Below are 21,239 nucleotides of genomic sequence, written 5' to 3'. Positions count from 1 at the left end.
ATGGAGGAAGGTAAGGTTCTTCACTTCCTTAAAGCTCCTGAACTGTAGTACTGATCGGTACTCGAACTGTGGGTCGAATTGCGGTTCGTCTGTAAATAGAGTCAAGGAAGAAAGTTTGGAAGCATCCTTAAATATATTGCATCCCACTTGGACTGCCAAATTGTGAAGTGTTTTGAAAGGGAAGCCCTTCAAAGAGATTTCTCTTCTTTTTTGTATTATAGATGTAAATCCACATGGCTGTCAGAATTCATTACACTCGGTATTTGCCACCACAGTAATGTGTTCTGATTGCTAAAACACTTGTGTTGTCTGTTAGCTCCGCTGGTAATTAATTACTTTCCTCATTATTCGTGGACTGCAGAAGATGCATGCTGTGCCGAGTGAAGAAGTTAGCAGGGGTGCAAGATGTGGTCTGAAAATCTGTAACAAAAATCTGGCGTCTTAACTTTTTGCATTGTTTTTCCCCCACACAAGGTATACAGAAATAATCGTATTTACATAAGGACATTTGCAAATAGCAAATGACAGAGAATGTGTTAGGATAAACATTGTCATCATACTTCTCATTCAAAAAATCTCTCTCTTCCATCTATATATCTATATTTTTAAAAGGCTGTTCCCAATAGTCCATCCCAGTCTCCCAACATTACATCATGGCTTAGGAACATAGAACATAAGAACATAGGAAGCTGCCATATACTGAGTCAGACCATAGGTCCATCTAGCTCAGCACTGTCTACCCAGACTGGCAGCATCTTCTCCAAGGTTGCAGGCAGGATCTCTCAGCCCTGTCTCAGACGCCAGGGTGAGAACTTTGAACCTTCTGCTCTTCCCAGAGCAGCTCCATACCCTAAGGGGAATATCTTAGTGTAAGAATAAAATGGAGCTGTGGATATTCGAAACACAGAATGCTGCCTTATACAGAGCCAGACCATTTGTCCATCTCGTTTAGTATTGACTACACTGCCTTGTAGTGGCTCCAAGGTTTCAGGTAGGAGTCGCCCCCAGGCCTACCTGGAGAGGCTAGGCAGTGAACCTGGGACCTTCTGCATGCAAAGCAGATGAGCTATGCTCATCTTCCACTGAGCTATGCCCCCATCCCCTAAGGGGAATACCTCACAGCAGACAGTGCTCACATGTAGTTGCCCTCCAAATGCAAACAAAGGCGGCCCCTGCTTAGCAAAGAGGACAATTCATGCTTGCTATCGCAAGACCAGCTGTTATCCCCAAACTGAGCCACCCCATTGGTGAATCAAACCCCAGGACAGACAGGAACATAGGAAGCTGCCATATACTGAGTCAGACCATTGGTCTATCTTACTCAGTATTGTCTTCACTGACTGGCCGCGGCTTCTCCACGGTTGCAGGCAGGAACCTCTCTCAGCCCCTATCTTGGAGATGCTGCCAGGGAGGAATCTTGGAACCTTCTGCTCTTCCCAGAGTGGCTCCATCGCCTTGAGGGGAATATCTTGCAGTGCTCACACTTCTAGTCTCCCTTTCATATGCAAGCAGGGTGGGTCTCTCAGTGGCTGAGATCACCATTTTCTCCTACAGTGAGTCGACTGTCGGATAGGGACGGTGCTGTACTAAGGGGCAGTGCTTGGGTAATTAAGCTTGAAGGAGCCCTCACTGCCACCCCTGACGCCTGTGATGTCTTCAGAGAATCTCCTCTTCCGCTGCCACCTCTGCAGCCTGAAAATACATGGTAATAAGGGTCCTGTCACTCCCTCCCCCACAGTCTTTAGAAGGCCCCCTTTTCTTGTAAAGGGGAATCCTCAAGGATTCCTCAAGGAGAAAGTGGCTAGAGAGAAATTCATCTCCCTCTCCCATCACACTAGAACCAGGGATCATCCCATGAAATTGATTTCATGGGATGATTGAGAGGAGAGCTGGTTTGGTGGTAGCAAGCATGACTTGTCCCCATAGCTGAGCAGGGTCTGCCCTGGTTGCATCTGAATGGGAGACTAGAAGTGTGAGCACTGCAAGATATTCCCCTCGGGATGGAGCTGCTCTGGGAAGAGCAGAAGGTTCCAAGTTCCCTCTTTGGCTTCTCCAAGATAGAGCTGAGAGAGATTCCTGCCTGCAACCTTGGAGAAGCTGCTGCCAGTCTGTGAAGACCAATATTGAGCTAGATAGACCAATGGTCTGACTCCGTATATGGCAATTTCCTATGTTCCTATTGCCACGAAATCTAGGACTCGCAAACGGAAGTACTTTTTCACACAACGCATAATTCTCTGCCACGAGATGTGGTGACAGCCAACAACCTGGATGGCTTTAAGAGGGGTTTGGATAACTTCATGGAGGAGAGGTCTATTGATGGCTACTAGTCGGAGGGCTGTAGGCCACCTCCAGCCTCGGGGGCGGGGTGCCTCTGAGTACCAGTTGCGGGGGAGTAACAGCAGGAGAGAGGGCATGTCCTCAACTCCTGCCTGTGGCTTCCAGCGGCATCTGGTGGGCCACTGTGCGAAACGGGATGCTGGACTAGTTGGGCCTTGGGCCTGATCTTATGTTCTTCTTCCCCTTTACAAATATCCCCAACCCGGCCTGAGAACCGGTTCTTAGAACCATGGCTAGTCCTGTTTGACCTTGGACTGGCTGAACCGGGTAAGTTTGATTTGAACCGTGGTTCCAATCGAGCCGGCTCACACACCCTAATGGATGGAGTGTGTTAGATAGTGTATGGATTTATCTTTGCTCCCTTTATCTGCTCATTTTTACCCACTTTGGCCCTCAAAATGTCTTCCAATAATTCAGAACATCCTAATAAAACAACCAATAAACAAATACAATGTTGCACAATGACAACAATGCAGCCTAACAGCTTAGAGCAAAATCCAAGCGATTCTTCTGACTCCATCCACCACAGATAATGGGGTCTTCTGCCTATCAAAACTTCTGTACTTGTCCGTGCATTTCTGTTTGTGTCTAACCTGCTTTCTCTAAACAATAGTTTTCCTCCATGCTTATCTTATTTGTTTCAAAGGGGTTTGTTTGTTGTCCCCCCCCCCCACCCGCAGTCAGGAAATTGCAGCTTATGTTTAAGTGAGCAGACACAGAGACCTTTGGTTGACTCCAGTGAGTTTTTCACATCAGTCCCCTTGAAAGCTAGAGGGAAAGAAGTTATTTTCTGTCTAATGTCAGAGAGGTGAGCTTCTCTGTCTCCTCTTGCATCTCCTTTTTTTTAAGGTTACTGAGGGAGTGCTTGGTTTTCAAACAATAGATTCCCCCCGCCCTACCACCATCAAACAACAGAAAGCGATAATGAGAAGGTAAAACACACACCCATGTTTAATTAATAGACCCAGCCACGCTCTTCTGCCACTCGGACATGGGATGCAGAGCTGTAAACCACATGGGGAAAATTGATGTAATGATCCGAGGACCAGATTTATGAATGCAACTGTAATAATAATGGATGCTCTAAAAATGTGTGGAGTGTTTTTTTTAAGCGAAATCAAAAAGATAAGTAGGATTTGGAAGGACAAGGATAGCGGAATTAAAAATGCTCATCTTTTATTAATCTCATGCATTTTGCATAAGGGGATTATATTTTGCAAACACAGGCAAGGCACAACACAATTACTCTAACATAATTGTTAGGGGTGGTGGACTTCTCTGTAACAATTGTGTGCCAATGGTGCTTTAAAAATGGCATTTTACAGCAAGATCTGCTGGGAGGGGCAGAATTGTCAGAAGGTGCTCTGTGTGGGGTCGGCTAGTCTTAAATATTGCAATTCTACAGTTTTGTATAGTGACGTGGCATGGTAACCATCAGGTGGTTACCAATCTAAGTTGCTCAGAAAGCAACGTAAAATAAATTGCCTGTTGGTATTTGGAAAGTCTCTACGTTGCATGAAGCTGTTATAGTCTGAGTCAAATCTTTGGTCCATCTAGCCCAGGAGGTCATTCTGGTGGGCAATGGATCTCCAAGATGGAACACAGGCACGTAGGAAGTTGCCTTCTGTTGACTCCATCTAGCTCAGTCTTGCCTACATTGACTGGCAGCGGCTCTCCGGGGTTTCAGGCAGGAGCCTTTCCCAGCCCTACCTGGAGACGCTGCCAGGGATTGAACCTGGGACCTTCTGCATGCCAAGCAGATGCTCTGCCACTGAGCTGTGACCCATCTGCTATACCCGAGATCCTTATATTTTGATCTGTTTGGCAATTAAACTGGGGAACTTTGGCAGTAAAAGGGCTCTGGAATGTTGGGAGGAGCAGGCAAGTGCTGGTGCAAACTCCAGATCAGGGCCTTGCTGGTGCTGGTCCAGGGAGAGGCAAAGCAATCAGATCCACTATAAAGCTCTTCTGTCACTGTCCGGAAGTGCCAGTACAACAGGTCCTTGTGGATCTCCCTTGCCTTGCCTTGCCTGCCAATCCCAGCTCCTGCTTTCAAGACTATTCTGGACAGTTCCTCGGCTAGCCTGGTCCTCCTGGCTGAGTCTCTGCTCCTGCCACTGGTCAGATCCTGCTGGACAAATTTCCTGGCTGGACTAGGCCTGCTGCTGCTCATTTGAGCTCTCTTCAGCCCTTATCAGTGCAAGCGGTGCTCATGTGGACAGCCGGGAAGGTGAGGAGGAAGTCCTGCCACCCTGCTGTCACTCACCCCCTCTCGCCCAATGGACTCACTTCTGGCACCGTTGTCTGAAGAGGGAGATGCCTTAAGCATGTCGATTATGTGAGCCGCTGTCTTGGTTGATCTTTTCGTGTCTTTTCTTGCTCACCCACAGCAAGAAAAAATTGAGGGGGGTGACAGAAGGGGCAAAGTGCATTTATGGATGGGTGTCCCACATATTGGCTTCCTGGAACAGAAATTTATAGCAGCTGGGGCCAAGCCCCTTTTCCGTCCCCCTTACTGCAACTGCCCTTGGGTTGTGGTTCATGGAATCACAGTGAACTCGCATCTTGTGCCTCCTCCTTCAGACAATCCGTGCCATAAGCGCCTCCAACCAGGTTCACACACACAAATACAGTAAATTTGCAAACACAGGAAGGAGCATACAGCCTCTGTCTAATACAGTCCTGATTTATCCTGAATTTGCTCATCTCGTCTTTGGCATACAGCAGCACAGAAACTTGCAGCATTATTTGTGACTCCTGGACATTTATCAGAAAGAGGTCAAATGAAATTAAATGCATCTGAATGCCCCAGGAAACCTTCTAATAGGGGAATGTCCCTAATTCTGAATTCGCCCCTCTACTAGCATTTACTGTTACAGCTTCTGAAAAGAGCGCTCAGAAATAGTCTATGCAACTATCAAACGGACTTCTTCTGATGACTGCAAACAGAACAGCGGAAAGCATCTTTCGGCGCACTCTCTTGACAAGCATTCAACCACTTCTTGGCAAACTTGACAAAATGACAACACAGCCGAGAGGATCTTCTTCTCCTTTTATCTAAAACATTGAAGTGGCCAAATTCAATCCATTCTGGAACTATGCAGAGGTCAAAAGACATAACAGGAGGATGCCTTTGACCATAAGGGGCTTAATTTAGTTCATTATACTCGACAATTTGCTGATCCTTCTTTCCCATAATTACACAACTCTTTCCCACACTCCAATAAGCATCGTTGAAGCTGCCGGTGGAGCCGTTGTAAACTCTTTGGCTACAAGTATCCTGCTATTCAAAGCACTTGCGTTCCCATTATCATTAGAGAGAGATGGCTATGAACTGCCAGGAATGCTCATGAAGCAGATCTAGATGGTAAATATCTAATATCCCATCCCTGGGTGAGTTCACACACCCATAGCCACATCCAGATGTTATAAAATCACTTCCATGTGGTTGTGTGCAGCGGGGTGAAGGGGGAGGAAGTCCCGCCCCGGCTGCCGTCAGTCACCCGTGCGCCCCACCCGTGATGGCAGGCACTTCTGTGTTTTGAGACTGGACGGATCCAGTCTCGCAATCAAAAAAGTGCCCGCCATCATGCTTTTGCCTCTTCAGACAAGCCTAGCTATGTGTGCGATTGAAGTGGTGACTTCCTCCTCCTTTGTTCTGCTGTATATGGCTACAGTGGATGAGGCTCATATCTGGATGAGGCTCATATTGTGGAATGCTGGATAGAGTGATGTCTTCTGTTCATGCAGGGCACAGCAGTGGCCCATACTCAGAGGTACATCTTGGTAATTTTGGAGCCTGGACCCTGCCTTTGGAAGCTGCCCCCACTGCGTCAATTTAAGCACCATCCCCCGACACACACACATCATGACACACACAGTATTTTTAACACGTGGGTTCTTGAGGGGACAAACAGCAACTGAACCCACAAGAACGCAAGACTATAAAACAGGCATATTTATGCAAATATGCATTCACAGAAACATTTCAACACACAGCTTAACATATCCCCATCCCACATATTTCCTTCCACCCAGCATAGGTTACAATCGCACATGGCCGCTTGGCTGGTGGCTACAGATGTACATAAAACTGGCTAGCCTGGTTCGGTTCAAGTCCGTACCGTACTGGGCCAGTTTTGTTTTGCACCCCCTCGAACCCCTGATTTGGTTTGGGAGGTGGGATTCGTGAATTTATTTATTTATTTGAGAAATCAACTTACCCCCTCTGGGAGGCTTCTGAGATGATGTGGGGGTCTCCGGAAGTTCCCCCTCCCCCTGCCAGCCTCCATTACTGCCAAAATCTCCCTGCCAGCCTCCATTACTGCCAAAATTGGGTGGTCTTAGGCCTGTTCCAGGCCTGCCCTTGGTCACAGCGGCCATTTTGGAGGCTGCCACACATGATCTAGGCTATGCAGAGGCCCCTTTGGGCATGCATGGCAGCATCCAAAATGGCCACTGTGAATGTGGACGGGCCTGGAATGGGCTGAAGACTGCCCAAACCAGGCAATTTTGGTGGTAATGAAGGCCAGCAGGGGGAGGGGAACATCCAAATGACCCCCACCCACGGCCTCAGTGAAGCTCCCTGGTGGGGGTAAATTGATATTTTTTTAAAAAAACTTTGAGCTCCCTGAACAGGTCACAGGGTTTGGCTCAATGCTGAACTGAACTGGTTCGATGTCGAATAGTTTCAGTTCCAAACCTGTTCACATATCCCTACTGGTCAGGGGCATAACTATAATAGGGCAAGGGGAGACAGTTGTCTGGGGGCCCCCTGCCTTGGGGGGCCCCCCCAGAGGCAAGTCACATGACTGACTCCCCCAGCTGAGCACCCGCCTGGGCCTCCTTCAGTTGTATTCATCCTCAGAAACTGATGTGAGTGTTAAGACCTGGAGCTACCAGAACAGCATGTCTTTCTCTATTACCATTAAATGACTTGCATCGTCCACAATTTACAAAACCTTTTAAAAAAGGTTTACACAGAGTTTCTCACTAATCGTGAGAAGAGCCTCAACATATAGGAAAAGGAGGTAACAGCATGTAAGATGTTTGCCACTTGGCTTTCTGCGGGAACCGTGAACAAAAAGGAAGTCTCTTTTGACGGGGTTTGACATTTCACTCTCTGGAGAACATTTGGAAGCGAAACCCCATTACTACTCACAGGGGCTGGTTGAGTGGGAGGATGCTCTGCGGCTGACATCCCTATATCAGGCTCAGATCCACCCATCCAAATGTAAAACTCATCCCAGGCTGTGTCTTCAGCAAGTTTAACAAGTCCACAGCAGCAGAACCTGGAATTAATCCAATGATTCTTGTGGATCAGTGACGCTGGCCTTTCCAAGGGAGATATTCTCTCTTTTTCTTTATAAATAATTGGGTTTTTTGGCTTCTCCAAGCTGCTCCATTGTGATAAGCTGTTCAGGAGTGAAGATGAATCAGGACGGTCTTTTTCCCTATCGTTAGAAAATAATAACCAGCCTTTCCCCCCTATGATTAGAAAATAATAACCAGTCTTTGGGGAGACTTCCTCCTATATTGCAGTTTGTATAGAGCAGCTCGGCTTGCAGAACAACGCATTCCATCTGGAGACATCGTTGCTTTGCAGTTCTGTTTCGGAGATTTCAGTTTCGACCACATGTTTGTATCTGTATTAGGCATATGGAAGTACCTGCTGCGTTCCACATGGCATATAATTTAGATTGATATTGGGTGTACGGCATAGTAGAGGGAACCTTTAGGAGGCTCTTATGTGAACGGAGCACATTCTTGACAAAAAATGGACCTGGGAAGGGAAGAGCTTCCCATGGAAACAATTAGCGGTTTTTCATGACCTGGAATCTTGGCAAGAAGACTAGTGGCATGCCACAAGTTTAAACTGTGAATTGGGGAGCTAAGTCCGAAGCTGCAGCTCAGTAAGGCCCTTACTGCTCCCCCACTCCCCTGATCCAGCTGTGCTGATGAGCAGCAATACCCTTACCCGCCATTATCGGGGTGGTGCTGTAGAGCAGTAAGGAAAATGTCAGTAGTCTCCTCCACACATAAGTTGTGACTCAGGCCACGCAAAGGACCATTGGGCAAGTGTGGTGGCCACCAAAATGGCCACTGCTATTGGAGGAAGGGCTGGAACGGCCCCCAGATGGACTGAACTGACTCTTTTTAGAGCAGGAGAAGGCCTGGGATGGTGGTGGAATGGCGTGCACACACACACACACACACACACACACACACACACACAGCCGCGGCTGCTGACCCGGCCCTGGTGGTGTGTCTTTTTTAAAAAAAATTAAATTAACTTAGAACCCCGAAACTGGCTCTGAGCCAGTTTGCAGGGTTCTGCTCGAGGTCAAGCCAAACTGGACCTGATCCGGTTCGAGGGCAAACAACAACAACAACAATGACAACAACAACAAATATTTATATACTGCTTTTCAACAAATGTTTCCAAAGCCGTTTACATAGAGAAAAAACAAATACGTAAGATGGATCCCTGCCCCCAAACGGCTCACAATCTAATAAAACTAAAATAAAATAAGAAACCAGCAACAGTCACTGGAGGCACTGTGCTGGGGGTGGAAAGGGCCAGTTACTCTCCCCCTGCTAAATAAAGAGAATCACCACGTTAAAAATGTGCCTCTTTGCCCAGTTAGCAGGGGGCCTTCGAGCATGCCTGGTTTGATGGCGAACCGGCTCAATCTCAAGCCGGTTTGTTCATCCTCAGTGTGCTCCTGGGTCCCGGCTCCCCTGACTCCTGACCCTTTGCTTGTTTTTGGACTTTGACCCTGCCTGCTCTGAAAGGACTGATCTTTGGCTCCTGGCCTCCTGCTTGTTTGACTTTGCCTTGCCTGCTCCCACAGTGTGCCTCCTGCCACACCTGACCCGCCTAGGGACAACACTGGGTGCCTTCAGCTCCAAACTTGTGCCCCCTTTTGCCTGCAAATGAGACAAAATTGGTCAGATCCCTTTTTCTTCAGCAGTCTGGATTCCTTCATTTGCTCCATCATCTGTTCTTTCACAGAGCACCATTCTCCATCATCTGCCCTTTCACGTTACAAATCACACACACACACACCCTTAAGAAGTTGTTATTGCACTGGAGCCTTTGTTTTCAAACCTCTTCCTATTGTGTCCTCCCCCCACCCCTTCACAACATTAAAAAAGGGAACAATGAGCTTATTAAATCAAATAGATGCATTGGAGTATGTTAACAGGGCTATAAATAATTTTAGCCCACAGCAGAATCACATTTCTTTAGTTTTCCTTAAAAAAAATAATTGTGGAAGCCTAGAAAGTTTTTTAAAATTGGTATTTTATATTGGATTGTTCCAGCTGGGATCTCAAAGAAGAGGGTGGGATCGATCCTTAATGCAGGCAGATGATAAACTGAGATGTTTATTCTCACAAATCACTATATTTCCAACAGGAAGAAAAAGGGGAAATGTGAAGAAGAAGGAAAAGCCCCCCCCCACTTTACGCGGGAGGCTCAAGCGATTGTCAACAGGATCATAAGCCATGGATAACTGCTTGCAAAGCTTCTGTTTATGGATGTAAGATATATTATTATTATTATTATTATTTTATTTTATTTTATTTTTAATTATTCAAAGTAGTAGTATCTGAGATTTAGAGAACTGCACAACTAATCAGTGTTGGACCCACATTTTCTTCCCCCAACTTCACCATCCTGTTTGTAGGGTGCAACATCCTACATGGATGTGAGAAGTTGTTGTTAGTAATACCACCACTACTACTACTAGTTGAATCACTGCTACTATTAGTTAGATTTAGAGAACTGCGCAATAGGGGTGTGCAAACCGGTTTGAATCTGAACCAGTTCCAATTCAAACCAGTTCGGTTCGAAGGTTCTAGTTCAGACTGGACTGGCACTGAACTGGCAGTGCTGGTCTGAGCTAGAACCAAACCGAACCCGGTTCAATTTGAACCGGTTTGAACGGTTTGAAGGTTCTGTCCTCCATCTTAGGCACCATTATGTGACAATTGTGTTACTGTATTTGATTGGCCGAGCTCCTGCTTCCCTGATTGGCCTGATGTGTCTGGCCCTTTGGTTGGCTTGGGAAGGTTGCCTGTCTTTCTTTTCTTTAATTATTTTAAAATATTTCTATACCGCCCAGAACTTGCATCTCTGGGCGATTTACAATTAAAATCATTTAAAACGTTGAACCAACTAATGGCGAATCAGTTAACAATTAAAATCATTTAAAACACTGAAAATATTTTAAACCCAATATATTTTAAACCCAATATATTTTAAACCCAATATTAGAAATATTAAAACTATCAATCTAATTAAAAGCCGGGGTGAATAAATGTGTCCAGTGAATCACCCGTCATGGAGAACTGTCACACTGTTGGCCGGGGGTGAAGGGACAGTGGGGGCACTTCCCTGCCAGGCAAGTGGCTATTTCCATGGTGGGGTGGAGGGCAGCGCTTCGGGGGCTGCTAGTGCAGCCAGACTGTCCCGCTCTCTTGTGGCTCCCCCCACTGGTCCTCCCGCCACTCAGTGGGGCCTCTGCTGCCCAAGTCATGGTGTCTTCGGGTCCTCCGGGGCCGGGTCAGACACAGAAGAAGCTGTGGAGGAGGAGGCACCCCCTCAGCCCCAGCTGGGCTGGTCTTGTGGTAGCAAGCATGACTTCTTGTCCCCATAGCTAAGCAGGGTCTGCCCTGGTTGCATATGAATGGGAGACTTGATGTGTGAGCACTGGAAGATATTCCCCTCAGGGGATGGAGCCGCTCTGGGAAGAGCATCTAGGTTCCAAGTTCCCTCCCTGGAAGCATCTCCAAGATAGGGCTGAGAGAGATTCCTCCCTGCAACTTTGGAGAAGCCGCTGCCAGTCTGTGAAGACAATGCTGAGCTAGATAGACCAATGTTCTCACTCAGTATATGGCAGCTTCCTATGTTCCTATGGCATGCAGGGTGGCTCAGGTGGGGGTGGCGGGCAGCCCCAGTCGAGCCGCCATCTCTAGGATGTCAGAGGCCACCCCAAGGATTCCTCTGAGCTGGGCTCTGCCCTCTGCACTTCTTCTGGGAAAGCTGATGGGTGAACCCCAAGCCTCACTCACTACTCGGGACGGCCGAGCGCTGGCAGGCCGGCTGAGGCCTGGAGTTGCCGAGAGGCTAGTCGGTAAGCTGGGTGACAGAGAGGAGTGTGTCCTTTCCTGTGACCTGACAATCAAGGGCAATGCTATTCTTGCTGGCAACTTGCAGGCACGATCCACACCCAGCAGCAGTGCGGGCAAGCCTTCCTCCCCCTCCCCTTTCCAGTCTAGCAGCACGCTATCCCGGGCTGTGGCGCCTACGCAGCAGGCAGTTCCTCCGGCTCATTCTGCCCAGTGGTTCCAGCAGGTGTGCCTTGGAGCCTTACTCCCGGGAGGTGGCCCTCAATGACTTGGCGAGGAACGAGAGGGAGAGGAGAGGAGAGCTGGTCTTGTGGTAGCAAGCATGACTTGTCCCCATAGCTAAGCAGGGTGTGCCCTGGTTGCATCTGAATGGGAGACTTGATGTGTGAGCACTACAAGATATTTCCCTCAGGGGATGAAGCCGCTCTGGGAAGAGCAGAAGGTTTCAAGTTCCCTCCCTGGCTTCTGAATCTGAGAGAGATTCCTGCCTGCAACCTTGGAGAAGCCGCTGTCAGTCTGTGAAGACAGTACTGAGCTAGATAGACCAATGGTCTGACTCAGTATATGGCAGTTTCCTATGAGGGATTGGCTATGTGCGACCTCTCTGCACTTCTATGTGCGACCTCTCTTCTTTCCAGGTCGTGCATGAGTGCTGAGCAGTATGTTGCCCAGTACCTGCAGGAGTCTGTGTAGGAGGACCCTGAGATGGACCGCATGCATCTCTGAGCAATCCACTGCCAAGTCTGGCCAGACCTGGTGGCAGTCACTGTGCCCCTCCTCTCCTGCCTGCCAACTAGTATCCAGAGCGAGCATGTGTTCTCATGTGCTGGCGTTGTGGTAACACCCCATCGCTCTTGGCTGGACCCTAGCTTGGTCGAGCAGTTGGCCTTCCTCAAGGTCAACCTCCTCCTGTTGGGCCACCCCAAGCTGGAAGTTGAGATGGGCGAGTGATTGGCCCATAGTTGACCCATGGTGTTGGTCACCAGCCTGGCAACATCTTCCGCTCATCTCTAACCCTCCCTAAGCCATGCCATGTCACAGCGTGCCACTAGTGCTGTGACATGACAGAACTGCGCACATACCCACTGGCACCACCCGTGATGCTGAACATCTCTGGCGCGGAGATTTGTGTGTGCGGTGCAGAGGTGACAGAGGTGTGTGTGTGTGTGTGGAGGCTTTGGTTTGTGTAGAGAGCTAGATATGGATTTGTTGGTGTGAACATAGCTATAGATGAGATGTATGTGCATACTTCTATATAATATATTTGTACAAAATGTATATAGATTCCCCTTTCTTTCCCCTCCTCAGTTAATTGTAGCACCCACACCCACAAATCAAACACACAAGCACTGCCAAACATGCATGAAATGCAAAACACACATGCACTGCCAATTGTAGCACACCACACCTCAGAACGCTCCTTGAAAAGCTGCATGATCTACATGCTGATGCATCGAATGCATCCACACACCTTCAATTAAAGATATGCAACCCCTGCTAACTGAGCAAAGTTCAGGTTGCTGAATTAGCAAGCTGAGCAACTGGAATCTCTGCTAACTGAGCAGAGGCACTTTTTCCCAGGTGGTGATTCTCCCTTCCATATAGCAGGTGGAGAGCAACTGGCTCTATCCATCCCCAGCACAGCATCCCTCCAGTGGCGGCTGCTGGTGTCTATCCTGTGTTTCTTTTTAGATTGTGAGCGTTTGGGGGACAGGGAGCCATTTTATTTATTTATTTATGTCTGTGGAATCTGCTTTGGGAACTTTTTGTTGAAAAGCGGTATATAAATATTTATTGTATTCATATTCTCTCTGGACTGTGTCCAGAGAGACTTAGCCATCTTTAATATCTTGGCAATCTCTTCCAGCATCCTTTCCCCACCAGCACATGAGCTGAGGAGTGTGGAGTTGAACTCTTTGCATCAATAGGACTCAGCGGTTGTCCTATTATGTGGCTCCTCCTTCTGCAAACTCCAGCAAATCTGAATGAAGACTCTGGTCTTAGACCGCCTCCTTTAAAATATATATGATTATACTCAAAACTGGCATTAGAAGCCAATAACATTGGACAATTTCCAGGGACTTTGATACAATATTTGACTTCCAGCTTGTTCAAAGCAGCCTAATGTCTGGAGGTGTTTTTTTCTTCTTTTTTTAAAAAAAATCTATTCTATTCATATCTAGCACTTCCCAGAAAAAAAGAAGAAATCATTCTTTTTCTTTGAACTGAAACACCTTTTATCAGTTGAAAGCTTTCTGAAAACTTGAGCTGGAGAGGAAGATGGCAAGTACCTGCCAGTAAACCTTATTATATTATCCTTTAAAAAAAAATGAAGACGAGGAAATATAAGACAGGGTAATATATACTGCATTAAAACTAAAGTTCAAGAAGGGGTCCTCTGAAGTCACGGCTATGAGCAGAAGCTGCCATTTTGAATCCCACCACCTATCCCCTTGGCTTACAACCCTTATATTGGCTTCCTTAATGATATGAAGTGTGTAAAAAGGGTACTAAAAGGGAAAGCTGGTCTTGAGGAGGAGAGCTGGTCTTGTAGCAGTAAGCATGAATTGTCCTCTTTGCTAAGCAGTCTACCCTGGTTTGCATTTGAGTGGGCTACTCCATATGAGCTCTAAAAGACATTGCTCTTAGGGGATGGGGCTACTCTGGGGAAAGCTTCTACATGCTTGCATGCAGAAGGTTCCCTCTCTGGCATCTCCATATAGGGCTGGGAGAGACTTCTGCCTGTAGCCTTGGAGAAGCTGCTGCCAGTCTGGGTAGACAGCACTGAGCTCAGTGGACCAATGGTCTGACCTAGTATATGGCAGCTCCCTGTGTTCCTATGTTCTTGACCCAGGTTTCACTTTCAGATTATACAGGGCTCTTGTCAATCTACCGGAGTCTACTTTAGGGTTTAGTCTACTTTAGGAGAGTCTTCTTTATCCTGAACAAGATGGACACAAAAACATTGGAAGCTGCCTTATACTGTGGAAGAAATGAAGCTTCAGTCTTTAGGAAACTGCTATATACTGAGTCAGACCATTGGTCTATCCAGCTCAGTATTGTCTTCACAGACTGGCAGCGGCTTCTCCAAGGTTGCAGGCAGGAGTCTCTCTCAGCCCTATCTTGGAGATGCTGCCAGGGAGGGAACTTGGAACCTTCTGCTCTTCCCAGAGTGGCTCCATCCCCTGAGGGGAATCTCTTCTAGTGCTCACACATCAATTCTCCCATTCATATGCAACCAGGGCAGACCCTGCTTAGCTAAGGGGACAAGTCATGCTTTGTGACCACAAGACCAGCTCTCCTCCCATTCTTTGGATACTTTGAAGATCTTCTCATGATCGGTGAGAGGAGCTTCTTCTGGGTCTGTGGGGAGAGTGGGCTTAGCTCGCTCTCCCCGCAGACGAGCAGTCGCTCGTAGCTGGGCGGCCGGCTCCGTCATGGAGCTGGTGGGGGCTGCACGGTCAGGGGCCACGTGGCCCCCGAAAGTTCCAGGATGCCCCATGCAAGTGCGTGGGGTATCCTGGAAAGACCCCCCCCAAACCCAGGAGGCTGTTTGCAGCCTCCTGGTCAGGGTCTGCTTGTGTTTCGCCGCGCATGGCGGCAACACATGAGCAAAAAAATGAGGTTAACGGAGTGCTCACTTCGTTAAGCTCATTTAGGGGGAGGGGGAATTAGGTGGGCTAGCCACCTTGGAAGCACCAGGCTTGCCTGTGAGCCCAGTGATTCCTGCAATCCCTGGAAAGTGGGCTAAGCTCCCTTAGCCCCCTTCCCAGAGATCGTGGGAATAGTCTCCTTTAGTTGCTTTTATTGCAAAGACTAACAGCACTTCTTGATCAAGGACCAGTTGGTCAGCCACACACCCCAGAATGCTCCTCAGGCCAGGCCTGTTTGTGTCTTAAGATGTGGCTTGCTCAAATGGCCCCGCACACAGGACGCAGCCTGCTTTTTATGCAGACTTTAGGGAAGTAGATACACCCAGTAGATCCATAGTTCCATACATGGTCAGGCATTGCTACAAGCAAATAAAAATTTGCCGCAACTATTAAGATGTCTGCGCATATTGGAAAGTCCCCTCCTATAACCCCCCTTAACTAAGCATCTTTTTGTTTTGCTGCTTTCTGCAGAGATGATCTCTATGCTTTACCTAGTGCCCCTTTTCTATATTGCTTGTGTAAGCAATGCGGATTCCAGTAAGCCAGCAGAGTTGTGTGTTTTTTAAAGGGACTTTCCTTGACCTGCAGGCCACACAATATGGCCCAAGCTGTGTGGCCATATTATAAAAAGGCAAACCTGTAATTAGCCACCAGAATACCAAGTCAGACCATGAGGCCGTTCACACGACCAGGCAGGTGGAGCAGCAGGTGGGAGGAGGGGAAGGCTGGTCAAACCACCCAGATGAGCACTTCACTGTTGCTGGGAGCATGGACCATGCCCCAAGATGATCCATCTGTGGTTCCATCTAGCTGTTGTCTACACCAGTAGTTCCCAACCTGGGTTCCTTCAGATGTTGCTGAACTACAACTCCCAACATCCTCAGCCACAGTCAGTAGTAGCTGGGGATGATGGGAGTTGTAGTTCAGCAACATCAGGAGGGACCCAGGTTGGGAACCAATGGTCTACAGTAACTGACAGTGGCTCTCCAAGGTTTCAGGCAGGAGTTTTCCCCAGCCCAACCTGGAGATGCAACCAGAGATTGAACCTGGAACCTTTTGCATGCCAGCATGCAGATGCTCTTTCACTGAGCTATGATCCCATTCCCTAAAGGGAATATCTTACAGCAGACAGTGCTCACAGGTAGTCCCCCATCCAAATGCAAAGCAAAGCAGACCCTGCATAGCAAAGGGAACAATTCACAGTTGCTACCACAAGACCAGCTCTCCACCTCCACGAAGATGCACACATGACTCTGAAATGACAAAGGAACTTACACGTCAATAGGGGTTTATTCTCTAAATTATGTAAGGCTGGCATTTAATTGCAAAGATTTGGTCTCCTAACTCTGGTACAGCATAATCCCTCTTAAATTAGGTATCAATACCGTGGAGGCATATTCGTTAATAATACAATTCGGAAGCCTTGATCATAGCCTTAGCAACAAGCAACGTGTACAGCAAAATACTCTCCATGCCGGAATGCTAATGTGGCAATTAATCATTGAGATATTCTTTGCTCCCCACTTTCATTCTTGTTCAGTTGCAAGTGTGTGTGTGTGTGTGTGTGTGTGTGTGTGTGTGTGTGTGAATCAACTCTGCAGAAAACCCACACGTCTGAAAAGAATTCATCTCTCAAAGAACAACATTAAACATTCCACAGCGGGAACCCAGCGAAAATCAATATATGTTATGGCATTCAACAGTATAGCAAACACCCCTGTTCAGATTGCAACAGCACAATTAGGTGCTGATCTAAAACTTTATCTTGAACGGCTCCACAGAAAGAAATGTCCATCATAAAGCTTGCAGCTCAAGCAACAGCATTATTGTATTTGATTGAATACCTATAGAGGATTCTCGGGGGTTTGGTCATAACTGGAGTTTTCCCCCTAGTAGCTCTGGAGGAAACAAGAACAAGTAGTACCCCATTTAGGGAACCACAAATAATACCTGCCCCCACCCATATAGGGAAGCTGCCTTATACCGTCAGACCCTTGGTCCATCCAGCTCAGTATGGTCTACACTGACTGGCAGTGGCTCTCCAAGGTTTCAGGCAGGAGTCTTTCTCAACCTTACCTGGAGATACCAGGGGCTGAACTTGGGACCTTTTGGATGCAAAACAGATGCTCTTCTACTGAACTATGGCCCCAGCCCCTAAGAGGAATATGCTCACATGTAGTCACCCATCCAAATGCAAACCAGAGCAGACCCTGCTCAGCAAATGGAACAATTCATGCTTCTTACTGCAAAACCAGCTCCCCTTCCCTTAAGGAGGAAAGGTCGCTCAGTGGCTGTCCAAATCTGGGTCAGGTCAGGTCAAGCAGCACAAGCCCTCTGGTGGAGTCAGTTTATTACAGTCCAAGACCAGCAGAATTCAGAGGGGCAGCCACAGAGGGTGGCCAGCGGCAGCTTGGGTTCTGCCATCGCCACAGCCCCCCTAGTCAGCCCCTGCATCTGATGTCAGAAACCATGCCCCCACGTCTGGCATCAGATGCGGGGGCATGGTTTAGCTCCCAAACAGCTCCCAAACAGCTCCCAAACATCAGAAGTGGGCATGATTTAGCTCCCAAACGGGACCACATGGCCCCGTTTGGGAGTTACATTGGCCAGCACTGCATTTGCAGCACGGTCAGGAGCGGCTCTCCCTGCCTTTAAAAGGCAGGGAGAGTCACTCCGGCTGCGCTGCAGATGCAATGCTGGTCAATTTAACTCCCAAACACGGACACATGGCCCCGTTTGGGAGCTAAATCACCCACCCAGTGACGTCACATGCGGAGGGCGTGTGTGAGGCGTGAGGTGCGGCCCCTGAGGGGTGGCGGCCCAGGTTCTTTGAACCCATTTGCTTAATGATGGCTCCGCCCCTGCAGAGGGGCTATTCACATGGCCACTCGGGCGGGCGGGGGACGTCGACACTGGGCCAACTCACCTTCTCCTCCAGATGAGTGACCAAATGTTGCTGGGAGCACAGTGCACTCCCCGATGATCCGCATTGTGCCACACAGCACGGAGCTCCAGAGGCCGGGACCACACGTCTCGGCTTCCAGATATCCTACAATGCTCTGCACAACCTGTGTGTTGTATTGCGGGATTCCCCCAGGAGATGAGTGCTCTGGGCACCTGTCTCTGTGTCCGCTCAGGCTGACAGTCTGATTCCAGAGCCAGTGTTAAGGGCACGCTCGCACCTTTAACCCGGGTTAAAAGCCGGGTTAGAAAGCTGGGCTAGGTAGCACTGCCTCACATGGATCGGGTTCGATCCCGGCAGTTCTCACGTGCAGCTTAAGCTAGGCTAGGCTTCTCTAGCCTAGGTTAGGCTGCACGTGAGAACAGCCTCATAGTATAATACACAGTCAAGCCATGGCAATGGTGTAATTAACCATTCTTAACACACCATTTCCAGATTTTACCCACTGCTACACAAAATCTACCCAATTGATATGACACTTCATCACATTTATCGGAGAGAAGAAATGTTATATAAAAGTCATCAGAACTATTTGGGTATCTATTTAGAAGGGTTTTTTGTTTGTTTGTTTTTTAAAAAATTTGTTTAAAATCACCAGACACCATTACAATGCATTTATAAAAACCATCATTAAAAAGAAAAAGAAGGGGGAAAACAAGCCCAAACCTATGATTACAAAAGATTAGACACATAACACTAAAATGTCAAGGTCATTCTTAAACAAATACATCTTCCCAAACTTGGGAGAATTGGATTGTCCCCTCGTTACCATATTTTTTAATAATTCAAAACTAATAATAGATCCTGCCAAATCATAATAAAAGATTGAGTTATAACCTTTTGGATATGTAAGGAATAAGTCAGTTTTTCGGCTGTTGCAATATATCAGAGTTTGTTATACCATTCTTCTAAGGATAACACTCCTTTCCAGTTTTGGGCTGTGATCAATCTAGCTTGCTATGAACAGAAAGGACAGTCAATATTTAGATTTTAGTGCCTCTAAATTTAGAAGGGGTGTGTTGAAGTTAACTGATGGTTTCAGTAGCCAGTAAGACCCACACCCCTTCCTTTATAAATAAATTCCCGGGGTCTTGGGGGCAATGAAGTGGGTTCTGAAGAAGGGACAGGAGTACCTACTCCACCTCCACTTCCTCCTCCTCCTCCTCCTCCTCCTCCTCTTCTTCTAAACCTCTCTTTTCTACCAAGGCTAGATTTATTAAGTTCCATTCATTTGCTTCCTCGCTACACTCTCTGTGCCTCCTGCACATCTTATCTTCTTATCCACGGCAGTTTTATAAAAACAGCTCTTTCCCCATCAACTCCTCCCCCCATCTCTTTCTTACAAAACAATCCCCATGACCTCCTCCTCCTCCGTAGCTTAACACACTCCCCTCTTCAGATCTGCTCATCTCTTTCTTCTTGCTTAGAAAACTAATATTTTGTTCCCACTCTTGAAAGCACTTGAGTGGGTTTATCATTGATCAGTATTCTCCCCCCCCCCCACTTGAGTTAATAGTGCTTTCATCCACCAAACCTTTGGATACAGAGTCCTTTATTAGAAATATTAATGTTACGATGTGTCTATGTAGTTGTGAATTTGTTCTGTTCAGTTAAGTGTAGCCAGCCGTCAGTCCAGAGGCTGGATCTGCCCCTGAGGTAATTCTGTGTCATGCTGAGTTGAAGCCATGGGCTGCATTTTGTGAACACAATCCTTTCCCCCACCCAGAATTGCACCCCAGATGTTGGTGATAATTAAGCAGGCTTGCAAAATGACTCATCTTAGAGTAATTTGAAGGAATATTTGAGTGCTTCCTTTGGTTAACTGACCTGACCTGAAGTTTGTTCTAATTGAGGTCATTCACACAATCAAAAACTGTGTTCTACCCGGGTTTGGAGCTGTGTGTGCTCCCAATTTTCAGTTGTGTGGAAGCAAGGTAAGAGGAAAATCTGGTGATTGTGTGGAAGCATTGTAGAAGGAAAAACTACCCAGGTTTTCCTCCTACCTTGCTTCCACACAACCAAAAACTGTGAGCACACATAGCTCCCAAACATGGGTAGAATAGTTTTTGATGGTGTGAATGACCTTGTTGTGTTTTTGGTTATTTGTCATAGACTGTGATAAAGAACGTGAGCTCCAGTTTCTCCTTTTCAGAGTGATGGCAAGAAGCATTGCTTTCACTCTGAACTAGCTTGTTGTCACCATGAAGCCAAACCTAGTTGACTATCGTATTTACCCAAATAAAAGTCAGCTCTGAATTTAAGACGATGCCTTAAAAGATAGAGGTTAAATACAAGTTATTTGCTCAAAAGAAAGAGGACTCAGAATTCAAGTTCTTCCATATGGAAAGGTTTCATGCCTTCCATATTTAACATGAAAGAACTGGGGGGAAACTTTGTCTTTGATAAATACAGTATGTGGTACTATGATTTATTTATGTACTTATTTATTTATTTGAAACATTTAATATACAGCCCACTCTGAAGACTCCGGGCAGTGCACAAAAGCATGCAAACAAGGCAACATTAAAAATTACATTCTAAATTAAAAACTAAAGTAACTAACAAAAAAACAAATAGATAAACTACAAGGCAAAAGCCTGGTGAAAAAGAAAAGTCTTCATTAGAGATTTGAAGATCAGTAAGGAAGGGGCTAAATGAATCTGGAGGGGAAGAGAGTTCCAAAGAAGTGAGGCAGCAACCGAAAAGGCCCTTTTGAGACTTTTAGCCAGTCAAAACTTGACCAGCAATAGGTGGGCTGAGACCACCAAACATACAAGGCCAGAAAAGGTGAGCCCATGGATAAGATCCTGGTAATCAGTGCAGGGCTAGGATAAGGAAGAACCACCGCAGTGTCCTGTCTGTGATCCAGGATCTAGTAAGTAATATTTTATTACGGTCAATGACAGTCAACATACACACCAAAACATAAATCAGCATAAAACAAAACAAAATTAAAATTTTGGTCCAACGAAGCAACGGGGCGGCAAGGAGGTATGCTGCCACCCCTCTGGACCCTATTGAAGAGTAGTACTAGTGGGGGGAAAGGGTGGGAGGGGTAAGAGCACTCCCCCCTACCCTTAAAGGTATCCCCCCGCCTTCGAACTGGTCGAACAGCTGGTCATTCGAACCTGTTCGGAGGCCTGTAAAAG

At 47.1% G+C, this 21,239-nt stretch overlaps 1 long non-coding RNA gene across 2 annotated transcripts in view; it reads left to right on the top strand.

Moving 5' to 3' along the window:
- The window catches only part of LOC128338168 (uncharacterized), an 82,147-nt gene that overhangs the window by 23,360 nt on the left and 37,548 nt on the right, over positions 1-21,239 (top strand). For both annotated transcript variants that reach the window (XR_008312542.1, XR_008312541.1), the window contains exon 3: positions 9,761-9,884. This is a non-coding gene — a long non-coding RNA (uncharacterized LOC128338168). The remainder of the gene's footprint in view (positions 1-9,760; positions 9,885-21,239) is intronic.

This window comes from Hemicordylus capensis, chromosome 15 (genome assembly GCF_027244095.1).
Source record: "Hemicordylus capensis ecotype Gifberg chromosome 15, rHemCap1.1.pri, whole genome shotgun sequence".
In the NCBI taxonomy this organism is placed as follows: Eukaryota; Metazoa; Chordata; class Lepidosauria; order Squamata; family Cordylidae; genus Hemicordylus; species Hemicordylus capensis.
This window is presented reverse-complemented; position numbering and strand designations above follow the sequence as displayed.